This window comes from Perna viridis, chromosome 12, assembly GCF_037379345.1.
Source record: "Perna viridis isolate PV_CMFRI_1.1 ecotype Kerala chromosome 12, ASM3737934v1, whole genome shotgun sequence".
NCBI classification, from domain to species: domain Eukaryota; kingdom Metazoa; phylum Mollusca; class Bivalvia; order Mytilida; family Mytilidae; genus Perna; species Perna viridis.
Window position 1 is genome coordinate 8,880,899 of NC_142456.1, and position 18,055 is coordinate 8,898,953.

Here is an 18,055-nt window from a genome sequence, read left to right on the forward strand (position 1 = left end):
AAGAGGAAAGGAAAACTATGACACTTTGAACAAAACAGTTTTCATTGCGCAGATGGATACACCGTAGTGATCCACATATTTATTTTACTTAATCCTTTTCTTGCAATCTAGCGCATAAGGTCTCCCTCAGTTGTATCCTTCACTTTTTTTCTGTTGTATTTGACTGAACTTGTTTCCAATATTTATATGTGTAGGAAATACGGTTTAACCTTAAATGCTGCGAAATTGTGTATTCATTATTATACGGTATATCAAAGCAGTACTTCGAGACTTCGCCATCAGTCTAAAGGGACTTAAGGTTAAATAGATAGAACTTTGCATTTTACAATTTAATTTTTTTGCGGTTTCTTGGCTTCCGCGAAATTTCGCAAACTTTACATTGCTGTAAACATTTCCGGTTAAATGTGTACAAACATTAAGATTAACTAAAAACGTCACTAAAATGATTGATACTATATATCAATTATATATTTATATATTCTTATACTTGCATCTTCGTATAATTGTGAGTATCTCGGTTACTATGCTTTCTTGCATTTTCACCATACTTGATATTTAAACACAATACTGTACAAGTCATTCCAATTATGGGATTTTAGTGGCGCAATTTAATTTCAATCATACATTTATTATTCAAATCAGCTTTAGTTTTACTTCATTCTTATATATTTTTGTTTCTGTCTCTGCATCAGTAAACAAACACATAATGTTTATTCTACTCTTGCGGTTTGTGTTACAACAAGCATTTAAGATACATATCTATCTTATAAATCCGGATATCCCTTTTTCAAAAAAGAAAAAAAAAGAAAAAAAAAAAACAGAAAGTGTATGGTATAACGAAAACAGGTATGGTTTAATGTTAAAGGGACAACAACTCCACCGGGATGAAGATGTCAGTCCAATGCAACCCATTGGTCTCCAATAAATGACGAGGAAATCCTCTAACCACAGGGCAGGCTACAACTAGCCCCAGAACATTTTGGAGAACCAATATCCCGATCAACATTAATAGTAGCTTACTAGTTTTTTATCCCATATGTTAAGTTGTGTATACTTAAATTTGTTCTGTTTGCAAGAGTGTTAGAACATGAGTAAATATCGACTATAAAGGAAGTAAACAACAACAAAAAGGCAAATATACCAAACAAAACAGAGATGATCAAAACTAATAAATAACACAAACTTTTGTTCTCGTCATGATAGTCTGTTCAAACCGCAGACAAATAAACAAATAAAGTGACCTTTTGCACTAACGTCCTTTCAAATAATAAACAAAAACCAAAAGCTACGGAAATTGAGAAGATGCAACTTAATGACTATTAAGATCTTGTCCATGTTTAAAAGTGGATTTACAACCAACTGAACATCTATCTTAAGTTATATTTCAATCTAATCTCGGTCTTTATCAGTTACATTCAAGGAATATTTTATCATGGGACATCCAGATAAATTGCATATTGTAAAACAATGTTTCTTTGTCATGCAATGTTCTTTTTTCACATTGAGCTTAAGTAAATTTAACGAATAAATCAGTTTAAAGTACAAATTTTTAGAAAGGCAGAAAAAACAAGTTGAAAGTCGTATAAGATCTATTTCTTTTTTCGCATTTAAAATAACAGAGACTTTTTATTTACTTTGCTCACCTTCTAAAACTTATGAGTTCTACGATTTAAGCAAGTAAACTTTTTATTTATTCTATATAAATCAACAAAAATAATAATAATAAAAAAAAATACACAATACAATACAAATCCTTACCAACTGATATATGTGGCGTTAAAATGGATGTGACGTAATCATTTATTTACAATTTGTTTAACTAATATAATGTACAGTTTGTGCATTGTCTGTGGTAGCCATGATAGTGCATAGTGTTATAAACAAATGGGAAGTCTGTGCTAACATCTAAATATGGGAAAATACTCGGCATCACTTCATTTCTTTAATAATTTAAATATTTCTATATACACTCGTACAAGTAACTGAGTGCAAAGTGTAATATCAAGGGAAAAAAGTTTCATTTAGCAGAAACCAAAAGAACATAATCTATGAATAAAGACCAAACAGAGAAAACAGACATACACAACAAAGAAATGAAATAACTAAAATAACACGTACAAAGAAACAAAAAGAAATGAGAAACTCGGACTCCACCAAGAACTGGGAACATGATAGCAAAGAAAGAAACAATCACCTCTGATTTAAACATAATTCAATAAAATAACTTAAAGTCATTTTTATACAATCCCACATAGTATTCCTGACATACCAGGAAAATGTCAAAAGTTCTGATTAGAAACTAACTTACTGATTCCCTTCCTTATGTTTCATCTATCTGTTGTCTCTTTCCTCCTAGTGTTGCGTTTATAAGTTGATATTCACGTAGAAATTACCTTTCAGTTGAAAATTAGAGGGAATTTTCAGCAAAAATTGGTGAAAAATTAAATTTTGTTTTCAGTATATATGCAGCAAGATCCGAAACAGGAAACTACAAAACCGATTAAATGTAAAAACTACTTTACAATGGAATAAAACTAAAACAATAAACAACATACTTAATAGGATGAACACTATAGAGGAACTATAAAATAATTTCGGGTGTTTTGTAGTCAGGTACTTCTTGTTGTTTTCTTTTACTTTAAACGAAGCCTGTAACTTTTATATGTTTTTGCTTACATTTCTTTTTACATTTAACGATTTAAAGAGAGCAAAGAACAGCCTTAAGTTATGAGTTTGAAGCGGTCATTGACGTACTTGATACCTAACTATAGAAAATAGAAACAATATTTGAATCATATTTTGAACGCTCTACTTAACACTTATTTCCAGATAATTTGTATTCCAAATTTGTGAAAATTACATTTGCTTTAAGTACTTTATTTTTATTGTTCGAATATAACATTATGATTCAAAATTGCTTTGTTTATTGCAATAAACCAAAAATTACAAAATATTGAAAACGCCGCTGAAGCACAATTGCCATTTCTCTCTGTTATAGAATGAATTTCTGTGGTTATATTGACTCCTTGAACTGACAGTTATATCAACAGAAAGAATTTAGGTTCAGCTAAAGTCAAAAGCTAGGGCATTTTTAAGGAGTTTTTTAATTAATAGTTTTAACATCGTGCAGCTAGAGCCTTTAATCTCAGTTCCCGCTATATAGATAACGTTTTATCATTAAACAATCCTAGTTTCGGGGATTTAATACATTGAATATACCCCCAAAAAACGAGATAAAGGATACTACAGACTCTGTGAGGTCGGCCCCATGTCTTGACTTACACTTAGAGATCAATGGTAAAAGAAAACTATTGACAAAACTATACGACAAACGAGATGACTTTTCATTCAGAATTGTCAACTTTCCTTTCATCTGTAGCAACATCCTTTCAGCACCTGAGTATGGAGTTTTCATATTACAACTCATATGTTATACCATAGTTTACCGTAACTATGCAGACTTTATGTATCGCGCTACACTTCCTACAATTAGGCTTCTGGGACAGAGTCTATTGCTACAAGATTGAAGTCATCACTATAGAAGTAACGATCTCCCACCTCGAAAACTGATTTGTTCATCGTGTCATAGTTATCTTTTCCTCTTTTTTTACCCCGGACTTGAATTTTATGAACAACTTGGCGGATGAATCTAGAAAAGCAGAGGACGCTTACCCTACCGGTGCACCTGGTCCATGCTCACAGTTTTTAATGGAGTCGAGTTGTTCATTTACTTTTGTTATTTTGTATGTATTATTTTAGTAACTTAATATTCTTTGTTGTATTTGTCTGTTCTCCATGTCTGGTCTTTGTTCCTAGATTACCTCCTTCTGATTTTCGCTAGAATCGTGGTTTCTTTGATAACTCTTTAATAGTACATTACATTTAGCGCTGAAACCTTACTAAATGCATCTTCATATGTTTTAACATACAAACACAGGTCCAATTAATGAAAAATGTTTTATAACTTCTACTTAACATTAATAATAAACGTATAAACGTTTAAAATAATTCAACAGATTAAAAAGATTTGAAGTACGGTATTCATATACCCCTGTTCCTAAATATATTATTTAGTGCAAGATAGCATTAATTTTCTTGAAAAATTGTCATTTCTTTAAATTTAGATGAATTGTAATATTGTATACCATGCTCCACCAATAAACATGAAATATCAAAATTTACATTAAAATCTGGCACTTTGTCTGTCACAAATTATTGCTAACTTGCACTGCACAGGATATTTAGGCTACAGCACATTTGCATTTCTGAACAAAAATCTGTTCTGGTTCATCTGTACATTTTTTTTTAAATTTAAAAAAAGAGAAATCGTAGCCTCTTTAGGGATTTATCACATACAGCAGAATTCGCATGATTCTTACATAGAATGCTACATGTACTTAAAGCAAATTCGATGGCTGTACATATTCAATTAAGGAAGTGATTAACGGAGGCTCATCCTATTATTAGTTAAGTGTAGATCGGCCAATAATGTTGCTTTATTTCACCATGAGCGATAATAAAAAATTGTAAAATGAAGTCGCTTAGAAATACATGTACTTCGGTTTTTCCATGTTAAAGAAACAATAAAGCCTATTGAAATACGCAAAATCGTGCAGTATGGAGGTATATGTTTGTAAAAAGGTATTTATGTATGTGTAGTCAAAAGAATACGTTGAGTAATTTGTGGTATTTAAAAAAAATTACCAAGTTGAACACCACCGAAGTACACAAAATAGCTACATTAACAATATTATGCATTGGAAATAAACTCAAGATTATGCAGGTCGCCCATCATGTTGCTTGTTAAAATATAAACTCATAATGTCTTATCTAACACCTTATCACAGATGATCTAGATTAGTATCTTATTAAGTCCTTTATTAAAAAGAATTGGTGAAGAAATATGTGCGATTACTTTGAAATTGGAACCTTGATCTTCGAATGTCACTTGAATTATCAATAATGGAGTTCAGTTCTGTGATTTGGTAATCTTATTCATTTAAATTCCTTAAATTTCTGGAAAAATGATAAAGAGTTGCATAATATGCAAAGTGCAACACTTTGAAAGAAAGATTTGTCAGTATTTTTGTGTTGTAAACTTTAACGATCAATTTAATTTTACAACTAAAATCACTTGCACAATTTTCGAGTTGAACCGAATGCATAAAATGAAACTTCAATCACTAATTCTTTATTTGGAATAATCGTCCATTTAGTTATGCATTAAATGTTAAAAAGTTTTAAATTTGTCATTTTCAATATTTATCTGGCAAGAAATGCGAGTGTTTTCATGCATGTTACATAATGATAATCATTCCACTCGTCAATCTTCTGAGTAGTGTTGTTTTCATTCCAATTCGCATGTGCGGGGATATAAAGTACTTTTTCCCACATATGCCATTTGATTGGCTCGGTCAATTAAAAATTAAATTCTTCCTGCTCTTTTACGTTCTGACAACAAATTACCTAATAACCATACCGGTTTCTTACACCGAACAACAGTGTGTCCTATTATGAATAAATTCCTTAATGATTTACGTCAGTTATAGGACAATGATGACTACTCATGCTCTGTTTTGCACGTTCTACCCGCTGAGCTAATCTAACATTGTGTTAGCTCAGAGAATCAACAGTTCGTAGGATAGAACACGTGTATTTCCCCCTTTTTTATTACAATATTCTAATTCCAACAAACCATACGTAACTTAACATTCAATACAAGTATGTCACGTGCTTGGCAGGGAACCAATGACTGCAGAATTTTGAGGTCTTTAGTCTTATTCAGCGAGTAATACAACACACGACCTTCCACATTCTTGGCAAACATACTACTAAGAGACCACCTAGGTGTTCCATTTAAAAGTTTTCAATCCATGAGTGTAAGGGTGTGATTTCCTTTCTGAAAAGCAATCAAACTTTCTCGTCATTTGAAATTGAAAATTGCTAACACATGTAATAAAAGTCAAGTTTGAATAACAAAAGTTGAGGAAAAAATAATCACCGAATACAAAATATGGATAAATTAGAATAGGTCTTGCAGGAAACGTGTGACTAATCAACAAAAATTGAAACAGTTACAGTTTGTGCTTACAACTTTATATGTTACTTTACAAATCATCTATTTTCAACGCCCATTCAATGAATGAATTGCTAACGTATCTGATTAACCTTTTTGGTTAGCTAAATATTTAATCTCTATGGGCTTGTACCACGATGATTAAATTGAGTGTTGCGTAACATTTTAAAGAATCGTTTAGTCAAATTTGAGAAAATTGGAAACATGAAAATACGAAATAAAATACTATATTATTGCTTCAACTTATTTGGATAGAAATACTGCAGTGTATTATTGTCTTTTCCAACGTAACGATATTGGTAGATTTAATGCTTCCATGAACAAATGCACCATTCCATTTCGACTTTGAAAATTTTATTTCAGTATAACGCACTCTGAATTTGTTGCATCAAATCTAAGCTCCCTGAGGAGGTCTGTCAAATTCTATTGAAATTGAACAAATGTATTTGAAGCGTTGTCAAATAAATTTGGTTTATGTTTACAAACCTGCACTTAAAAACACTTATCTAAAGATATAGGTGGAAATTTGATAGGAAAAATAAGTTGGTTTTACAACGGTACAAGGTCACAATAAAGTTAAAGAGATAAGCCTTAGACTTTATCTAAAAAAAATATAATGTTGTTATGTTCTATAACGTTGACGTTTGCATAAAACAGAATGATAAAGCCAAACACAGTGATTTACCGGAAGAAGCAAGGGAACAAGTATACGAATTAAGAAAAAAATATATAATCAAAGCCCAAACTTGAGAGAGAAATAAGCACAAAATCGTACTTTTTCATGCTCATTTCTACCATTTGTCGTTAACAGGAAGACATTTTGTAAATAAATAACATAAACAAACATGCCAATATTTTATTTTTTTTTCAAACATAATTTATTTCAATGTGTCATCAATGTCTGAGACACATAGAATAACCAAATTAACATGTACGGAGAAACAATAATAAATGAACTACGCTACCTTGACTCACTTAATAATAGGGAGCTTGTATGAGGTGCACCTGCGGGATAGATCTAGTCTGCTGTTTTTAAGGCATCCACCGGATTCCCCATAAAATGTTGATAGGTTGTTGGCTATAATGATGAAGTAGAAATGTTTTCTGTACCACCCCAAAATCACTGGTCTATTAACTTTGTTAAACGGCCATTTTCCATTCCTACCGATTGTTTGCCAAATACATTTTAACTCCATTTGGCGGTCACTTCTCAATGAGGTCAGCAGTCATCTTTTTGTGTCCAAAACATTTTTTTTAATATTTGTAACAGCCATTTATTTGTGTCCACTTTCGAAACATGATTTTGATTTACGGTGAAGATTTTCCTGTAAGGGGTCTATGATTTATATATCGGTTGGCCTGATTGATATTGCTAATTAACATAATACAGATTTAATGTATGTAATTTTTCAATAAAAATTGCAAGAGGGCGGTACATCGTAAATAATATTAAGGGAATTGTTTACCATTTAAAAGCTGTAGTTATGTCATCAGTAAAAAATTGGCATAATATCACACGAAATTTCTTATATTTTTGCTGAACTTACAATATTGCTACTAAATGATATTTGTAAGATATGACAATCTATGATATATCACTAGACATTTCATACAAAGAAACCATTTCGAAAAAATGTATCCGTAGAATATTTATTTCCTTCGTAAATGTTGATATCAATGTCCCGCTAAAAGGATTACAGTGGCTTCTTTGACTGAGTACATAGCACCGAACACTCAAAGGTTTTCTTTGATTGAAAAAAATTGAATTACCTTCTAGGATAGTTTTATAATACGTAAAAGATTCATTGGAAATTAGATAAGACAATTCTTAAGACTAACTATGAGAAGATCCTTAACATTAAGTCAATATCCTAATTAGTTTAGTCTGCTTCATTTGTGACATGTCCATGTCGGTGTATTTTTTTGTTGTTTTATGGTCTTTATAGTCTTAAAAGGTTTCTAGAAAGATTTTAAACCTCGATTACCTTATTTTTTTTTACTGTACTTCCTAGTTTATTGGCCAAATCCAAATACAATTAAGTACACGGAATGAAAATCGGTCGAATCAGTCGAAGGTTAAAGGGGAACTTACTATACTTTCCAATACATCCGGAAAATTGTAATCTTTTGCATGTTGTATTTTTTTACAATTTCAATTTTACCAACAAGTTTTATCAGACATCATCCCTGGTCAAATTCATAACTACTAGCGTCGTTGTATCATAAAAGAATTAACGAGGTTTTCATGTCATTTCATTTTATTATAAAATGATTTTTTTAAATCGTCCCATTTTTGAAGAGGTAATACAGGTAACCTGGTTTCCAACAGTTTACACTCATAAAACGCAAATCGTTTTACACAAAGTGTTGACAGGCCCGTTATTGAGTATTACCTGTTCACAAATTAGAAATATATCGTATAATTTATTTTTCAATGGATGACAATCCAAATACTAATACTTGATTCATGATATAAACGGTATTTTTTAAAGATTATTTGCTGAGTGCCGATAAATCAACGTTAATGACGTCATAGTTTAAATCCAGATTATTTTCAAGTTTTTCTGTTTTAATTAAAGAGAACGAACAAATCAAAAAGTCTGTTACAAATGTAATTGAATTATTTCCTAATAATATTTGCTGTTGATCTTGTTTAGATTTCGGGTAATTCTACTCTTCAGTTTTCTATGGATGTTTTGTGTCGTCCTGAGGTTGGCTTTAAATAAATTCGTGTATTTTGACTCATGAAGTGCTGAAACTTTTATTCGAATACATCATTGTTGTACGTGCCATAGATAATGATTATATGGAACAACTAGCATCGTAACAAAGGTATTTGATATATCTTATAGACATTATCATCTTTAAAAACACTACCCAACGGTTTATAGGCTCCCGTAAAAGACCTTTCATCAAATATTTCGTGTCTTTTTATCATCATTTGTGAAGATGATTGGTACCCAGGTTCAGGCTAAAATTAATGACATTAATTTTTTAAATGCATACTTTAAGATTCATCATCATGGTTACATTTAAATCATCAGTGCATTATTTCATGTGGGAAAATATTTTGTTTAAAATGACAATGCTAAAAGATTGCAATTAAAAACGTCAAAGTCAAAACACATAAATAAGAAGTAAGGCAAAAATAGAAAATAGCTCTGAATATAATGCAATGTAATATACGTATTGACATTGAATGTTATTAGATGAAATATGTTTTGCATATATAATTTTATATAATTGTTTTACCGATATGCAACTTCAAACACAGTACGTTTATCTCCACAATAAAATACAATACAGGAACATAACAAAATGCAAGCATATGCAAGAAGTTTAGGAATAAATCAGATTATACCCGTAAACACTGACCAGAAGGGTAGTCTTGTCAATGCATATTTAAAACACAAGCATGAGTTATTATTCAAACTCAAAATTATTTGATCTTATTATTCAAATAATCGAAACGTAACCATGTTCATCAATACATCGAAATAAAAGCAAAATAATCATTGAAATTAAGAGTGCATGGTAGTACAAAAATGTACCAATTTCCTTACATTATAACCAATGGCTTCAATTTAGAAAGTATTTATATTAAACATCAAAAATACTTCAACTTAAAATTAAGTAATATTACTGAAAAGAATTACATTAGACATAAAATGCTTAAAGAAATTTCGTCCAAATGATCAAATTTACCAATTCCACTCGAAATTATAATTTCTGTCACTTCTTATTTGTGCGTCAATTCTGTCATCCAATTATTGGATGAAGCCAATATATTTTAAGAGGATGACGAAGTCTTTATTGAAATCTGCCGATTAGCGAGAGCATAACTGAACAAAATACCGGAAATCGGACTTAAGTATCCAGCGTCCTTATATGTTTGCTGATTGCGTCAGAACAGCTTTCTATGGTTACCATGGGAGATGTGTAGTTCTGGATTTCTACATTAATAATATGACCAAAAGGTAGGAAAATTTGTTTTTGCGTTTATGAATTAAAACTAATTTTATCTTATGTGACAATGAATACTTCAGAACATAAATACGTGATAAAATATTTTTTTAAACATTCTTTAAATTTTAAGTATTAAATATATTAATGATTTTTGAATAGAATATCACTATATTTTCATAATTTCATGTTTCGTCATGGTACATTTTATTCAAGAAGTGATTCATTGGCAATGACTGACACTAATGTTAGAATTTATTCTCCAAAATAATACTGAAACACATTTACTTTATAATGGGCAACATGAGATGGAAAAATCAAATCAAACAAAAGTTTTTTGAAGTTTTGTAATTTATTAATCCATCCATCATTACATCCTTAACGCTGTTCATCATCAATATAGTTAGTAGTCTGCTAATACAAAGTTTTTGGTACAGACACATGACAATTCAAATTACTTTTCATTTTTCATGTTTCGACTGCCTTTATGATTAGAATTCGCAATGGTTTGGTTCAAATTATATATACAATAATTATTCTTTATCATTCTTAAGCGCATACAAAGCTTGTCATTATAATATCCAAATGTAGTATGATACTTTGTTGCTTTAAAAAAAAACAATAACCATCAGCGAGGCTAATGCATTTCTATATCCCCCATAAAAATGGGCATGGAATAAAACACAAATGAAACGTGTTCGTTTAATTGCGGCTCAAATACACGTACATATTCTGACGTAATAAAAATGGATCATCCGATTTGAGATTGATAGTAATGGCCCGAGTGTCGCAGGAAGCAATAAATGCACCTCGATTATTATTTAAGGTGACTCCGGTTTTAGTAGGGATAACATTTTAGTGAAGAAATTTTTTTTTTGTGTTTTCCTTTCGATAATGCCGGTTTTGTCGTTCACACGAATTTCCCCTGTTTGCAACTTCACTATTGTTTCTTTTTGTTTATTTTTATATAACTATTTTATACACGAATCAGTGTTGTTTTATATGACAAAAGAAAATTCAAACTAATGAAGATGAATGAAGCCGTGAATAAATCAGAAAAAAAATTCTCGCAATCCTGATTTGTTAAATGTCTGAGCAATTGGATTCTATATTATATACCTTCACGGAAAATGAAAATAAATGATGTATAGGTATTAGATGTTGTAGTTTTAATTAGGTCCAGAGGGACCTAGAAGATATTGAATAACCCCAGTCATCAATTACAAAATAATCGTACATATGGAATTGCTGCACTTCTTCATATAAAAGAACTGAAATCACTTGAAAAAGAAAAGCCTCATATAAACAGTTGAATACCCGGATTTAAATACTTATCGCAATGAGGTTAAGATAAAAGTTTAGTATTAGGCATAACTAAAAAGTAATTCATATATTATCCTATAACGTAGCATTTGTACTCCTTTGTCATTGCTTTACAAGATAATAGGATAATAGTAAAATTTCAGTGATAAAGATGTATTGTTATTTGTGACGTCATACGTTTTTGGCTTTATTTGCAATAGTGCAACATCAATTGTACTTGTTGAATTGCTAAGGCATACCTCAAATCTCACAGTGAGTCGATATCCAACTGCAACCAAATATCGGATACAACGTATGTTCCTCTATATAAAGCTTATTACCAGATTTGAAATAAATCGGTTATTGAGGTTATTGTGGACATTTTGTACGGAATAACGGATAGACGGACGGACGATAGAATTCCAATATACCACCCACTCATTTAGGGGAATATAATATCAAAATTTATGCATTCCTTCGGGTGTTTTCTGTTATAAGCACTACGTTAATACCCGCTTCAGACGTAAAAGTGAATGACACTGTTTTTTGAAATTTGGAAGAGTATGTCATGAAACGAGTTTCGTCATCAATACAAATTCAAATTAATAGTACCACCTGCATGGAGTTTAGATGGAAAATAAGTTAAGGGTGTCAATTGGTTATGTTTATTTTACCATTAGAGGTTATTAGCTATTGTCAGGAGGCATAGGAGAGGAAAACAGTTGGTCATCGAGATATGAACGTACAATGGAAAAATAGCTGTAAGTTATGATTTTGTTTTAAACAGAGAACAACCCAACTGCTTATTCAGTAAAAACCAAAACAAACCTCTGCTACGTATACACCAAAAGACGCTTCTACCATTATTAAATCGTAATATTGTTTGTTTTTCGTCTTGTGAAAGGCCAAAATAGTTGGGAATGTCTCACATATTGAATGATATCAATACAGTTTTGTCAAATTCTTCTCCTTAATCCTTGTACCAAGATATCATATATTCTGCCTTATACAAAGTTGTTAAAGACAGGTCAAATGCCTATAACTTAAAACAGTAAATTATGTAAAAATAATTTAAATATTCTATACAGAAATCAAACACGGGCAAATCTAGAGATAACAGAAATTTCTTTTACAACTTTGTCTCAAGCTAATTGAAACCTCGTCTTGACTTAGAAGAGTTTTTTTGGCCATTAAGCTTTTATCTTGTCAAGTAGAGTGATTGCTATATAGAAGATATTAAAACAGTTTTTACCGAGATTGCATAACCATAAAGAATGTATTTCTGGGATCTGTTTGTTAGTTCTAATTAGAAGCACTAATTAGATTGATGTCAAACACTTCAATTTGACTGTCAATTAAGATCATTTTTTGAAAGCATAACTTGGTACCATTATCACACTAACAATTTTGAAATGAAGTATTATATCGATTTTACACATTTAACATTTATTTTAATTTTACTTTTTTTCCGAATTAGGTATATATATCAAATTCATATGTATATTTCAAAAGAATAAAAAAAAGAACTTTAATATGTTCCTCAACATAACGTAGATCAACATAACTGTGATTATTTTCTGTATAGGCTTATGATGTAGAACTGACCAATATACATATACAAGGATAAAATCAGTTGTTTTTTCGTTTGCTAATTACATTACTAGAAACAATCGTTCAACATCTGCGTATGGAGTTTTCTTATGACGATCTGTATGTATGCCGTCACTACATGGATTTTTGCACGGTGCTAGACTTCTTACAGTAAGACTGTAACAGGGTTGAATTGCTTCGAGATTGAAGTCATCACTCCTGAAGTTGTTAGGTCTTCATCCTGCATCATTTGCACCATGCTCCCAGTTTTAAGTGCAGTCCGTATTGCCCATTTACTATTGTTACTTTGTATGTATTATTTTGGTTGTTTTATGTTTTTGTTGTGTGTGTCTGTTTTCCATATCTGGTCTTTGTCCCTGGATTACATTTTTTGATATCCACTAGAATCTTGATTCCCTTGATTACTCTTTCTACTAGTTTTTCCCTTACTTTTTCCCGGAACATTGTATGAATAAATCAGCGGGTGTTTCAATAGTGGCATATTAGTAAAGTACATGTTGCTCATATACTTCTGTTTCTTTGTACGTATTATTTCAGTCATTGAAAGGGTTCGTAGGTCCGCAAATATATGGCTTGTTCAGTAATTAAGATGTAAGGAATTTTGCAGTGAAATTAATATAAACTGGATTATTATCATACATTAAACATAAATATATACCCAAAAAGTACTCAAAGTTCATTTTAGATATAAAGGAACAAGTTTAAGGTTTGAGATTAGTTACAGGTATATCAGGTAGCTTACCAACAAAACAGGGTTTTTCAAAATGAGGATGTTTTGTGATAGGCTGTCGTAGATGTTAAGAAAATAAAATCATCCATACAAAGTAGCAAAAGAAAATGAGCAACTCGGACTCTACTAAAAATTGGGAGCATGGACCAGCATAGGACAATCGATTTCAAAGAAATGAAACTAAGAGTTCTAAAAAAATCTTGTTTTTTCGGTAAGAGCTATCATCCTACATGGGCTTCACACACGATCACTCAAAAATAAAAAAGATCCATGATTCATGACAATATTTAAGATCCCGATCAACATCTTCAATTGCCATTTGAAGTTCACATCTACCAATACGTGATTAGTTCCCCATTTAAGATCAACGTTATCATTGACACGAGATGTGTAATGTATAAAAAAAGATGGGAAATTTTCGTCACTTATAAAGGAATCCCGTAAGTTGCACTGAATAAATATTAACGTAAAACACTTAAATTTCATGACTTATTTGTGTTTCATACAAGTAGTGAGTCGCAAAAATAAAACCACACATTTTTCTCTGGTTACTGAAATCGCGAAATATAAACGCATGCAAAAACTTCTGAATTTACAGAGAACGTCTTAACAGTGGCTTCTAGAGACATAAGATGTATGCAATTTGCAATCTTTGCAAGTCTTAAACAAATATTTCATGTTATTAAATTGAGTATTGCTCATGTTTAATAAATTCATATTCTGGATTTCAGATCTAATTAAATAGCGGAGTGATATAAGCGGTTATTTTGTCTGCAAAGAGAGTTGTAGAAAAAATAGTAACATTTTGTTTTGTTCTAAATAAACTATAAACATCGTTCGTAATGTCACATATGCTTATTATTGTGTAAAATATCTGCATTGCATTCTATTCAATTAGGATTTATACCAATGCTTGCATTTATCCTAATCAGTTATTTGAAATGAGAAAACCTAAGGATACCATTCAAACAATTGTCAACACAACAGATGAACATTTTCTTATGTGCATTGAACTGAACAAGTGGACAAATTGAAGATTAGTTTCTTGACAAACGTATAATAGCAATGCATCTTACTATTGTACGTACTGTCGAAAGTTTTGAAATATTAGTCTGGAAAATTTACCATGAAATGTATATTTCCCAACCATTTGTGTAAAGTTATTCATAGAGAAAGGATCTTTCACAGTTTTCATAGGTTTCTTTATCATTAATGTCTATTGTCAGTTGTTGATTTATGATATTTTTCATAACTTATCCAGATAAACAACAGAAGCGGATGCCTTCTGATTGTCATATAGGTTGTTTTGCACAATCTAAGTGATAAAATAACAATAAGCTGTTTTCATCTGACATCTGTATTTTTTTAAATATAAAAGTCCAAAAAATAATCATATGTTACATTTTTTGTGAGTAAATGTCGCGAGGTTTGTCTTTAAAAAGTTCCAAAAAAGCGTTTGGCGTCAACAGATTGCAGTAAATTACATTTATCAATGAGTTTACTTTACAGAAAATCTTATTTTTACTTTTCATTTTCATTTTACAATATTACACACAGATATATTTTTTACAGAAGTTTCGAATTATTACCTTTTTTAGCAATAACACAAACTATATTTTGACGGAACAGAATCTTTTGAGTTAAGTAAAAAAACGATCTTTCCCTAGATAAAGTATTGTTGCCTCTATTGTATTATGGGTCTTTTGCATACACAATTAATTAACTTTATAATTGAAATCAAATCATACTGGAAGGAACTAATACCATCTGGTCTACTATTTATCAATAACCCTAAGCATAGGTTCGCACAAAATAAGATTTATGTTTGGAGATACAATTCTTCAGTTCATAAACGTGTTATCATATTCTTCCAGAATAAAAGAAAACCAATAGCTTAATCATAAACCGATCTCAAACGACTATTTGGCAGATATCACTAAAAGCCTTTTACCGTTAATTTGCATACATTGCTTTATAATGGACCATTCATCTTTTTGGGATATTTTTTTTTCCGCTTCATTCTTTCGTTGACCTCTGAAACTATTTGATTATTGTGCTTAATTTCTCTTTTAATTAGTAAAAAAATGATATAATATGAAATGGCATTCTTTACTATTCCTTACGTTCAGTCCACGTGACTTATCTCCATTTGGTAGAGGTATTTACATTTTTCAACATATATTGCCAAAATCAGTTTATTAAAATGGTCACTATTTAGAACATTACTTAACCAATCAATCATTTTGGTTTTGATTTTTGAATACTTAAAAAACAATTTTTTTTTGCATACTATCTCTACAAATGACAAGTAACACATCTGCATATTGTAGTCATCTGAAAAAGCATGATATTATATTCAGTTGTATCAGATCCATACTCCCAATAGTTAGTGGAGTCCGGGTTGCTTACTTGCTTTTGTTTTTTGTTTGTACGTGCTATTTTGTTTAGTTTATGTTCTTTGTTGTATATGTCTATTTCCATGTTTTTTAAATATATTTTTGGAATCACCGCTCGGATTTTGCAGTCCTTTTTTTTACAAAATATCGTAAATGTAAAATTCGTCGTAAGTTATGAACTCATAATAGATCGAAGTATTATGACGTCATAACGTACATATACGACTAATTTTATTATTTCGACTTTTTGATAAAAGGGCTGTTGGTTATCTTTCTTATCAACAATAAATACATTCATGTTCGTTTATGCACAAATAAGTTGCTAACAAATCCCTGTTTAAAGATAACATAACGTTACGTGGTTACGTTGTCTATTAAAATTGAAATTACAGAGCCACTTTCAGTGATAAATTGATAAAATCTGTTTTACTTTCCCCTTTGTTTGTTTGGTTTTAAACACTAAAAAATGAAATATCAGTATTTTTTTGTAACGAATGAGTCCCAGTGCAATAAGTGTTCCAATATTCCCCCATGGATATTTATTACCACGTCATGTAACAGACTAATAAAGCAGCTTTGGTCAGCTGAAAGATTCCTTTCACCAGACTTAAGCCAATCAATAAACACCAGAATCCTTTTTTTTCTTGTAATAAGGGTTTATAGTGGTGATTATTTATCATTTCAAGTTTATTTATTTCAGTTCATTTTGTGTATCTAAATGTGGTGACTGTACTACTAGACAGATACGTAAGTATGTATTTTAGACACGAAAAAATAAACAAACATATAACAACGCAAGTTTCTTACAGAGTACATTGTATAACTCTTATACCTTATTTTCGTCATTTTATTTGTGTATTTCTTTGGTTTAACTTCCATGACTACGACTTTTTCAAAACCTAGTATCAGTATAATGGTCGAAATCATTTCCTTACTTACGCACCTGGTAATTGCGAAAATGCGATTTGATTAAATTTTGTGTTTACTTCGGTTATTTTGTCGTTTGAAATAACTACCATATTTAATGTATTATAGTAAAAAAGGGAACAGATATGACGAAAATGAACAAATGCAGCATATCACCTATAAAAATAGTAAATACTTATAGAGATCACAATAAATGTCGCCAAAGACTGTAAACACCACTTTAAGTAAGACATGAAAGGCCCCGACTACTAAAGTAATAAAATCCAAGGTAACTAAAAGGTCAAATAACGACACGAAGACACGTAGATGACAAACATTGACATTAGGGCAAAAATATTCATTTCTATCACAGTATCATGCTACAAGCATGGACATAATGGACTAACATCCGAAATCTACAAAATTAGATTAATGCTATTGAGACATTGACTGAACACCAACGCAGTGTTGTTTTCAATATTGTTTTATAAGGGAGATGTTTTGTTTCTTTCTTTTGTATTTTGAGTGGTAAGCTTTATCATTTTAATTTTAGTGTCGTAAAGAGCGATTCAAATGGTTGCAAAAAAACTTTCCATTTTAGAAACTGACAAAAACATATGTTTTTTAAGCAGTAGGATGTAATATCAACGTACGTCCGACAATAGTCTTGCATGGTTTTAGAAAAATTAAAGGCAACATTCGGGAAGTACGTTTTATCGTCAATAAAGGTAACTATAAAAGCACCGAACATTAATCCGTTTCATAATCAAGTCGAGTCCAAAATAAATCTGGCTAAATAGAAATTACACCACCGGAGCAGCTGGTACCGCAATGGTCCTGACTTGATACAGGCACTTCAAGCGAAATTATGTGTTAAATCTAGGTTTTACAGCGCTAACCCCTCCTCTTCCATTGTGATTATACCAGTGGTGATTAAAAAGCATTTGCACGCTTTTGTAATAACAGAAATGGAAAATCGAAGATGTATACTCTAATAAGGAACTTATTACGATTGGGAAAAACATGCTAAGATTTTTTATTTTACAATAGTCTCTTACCCCTCTTTAACCA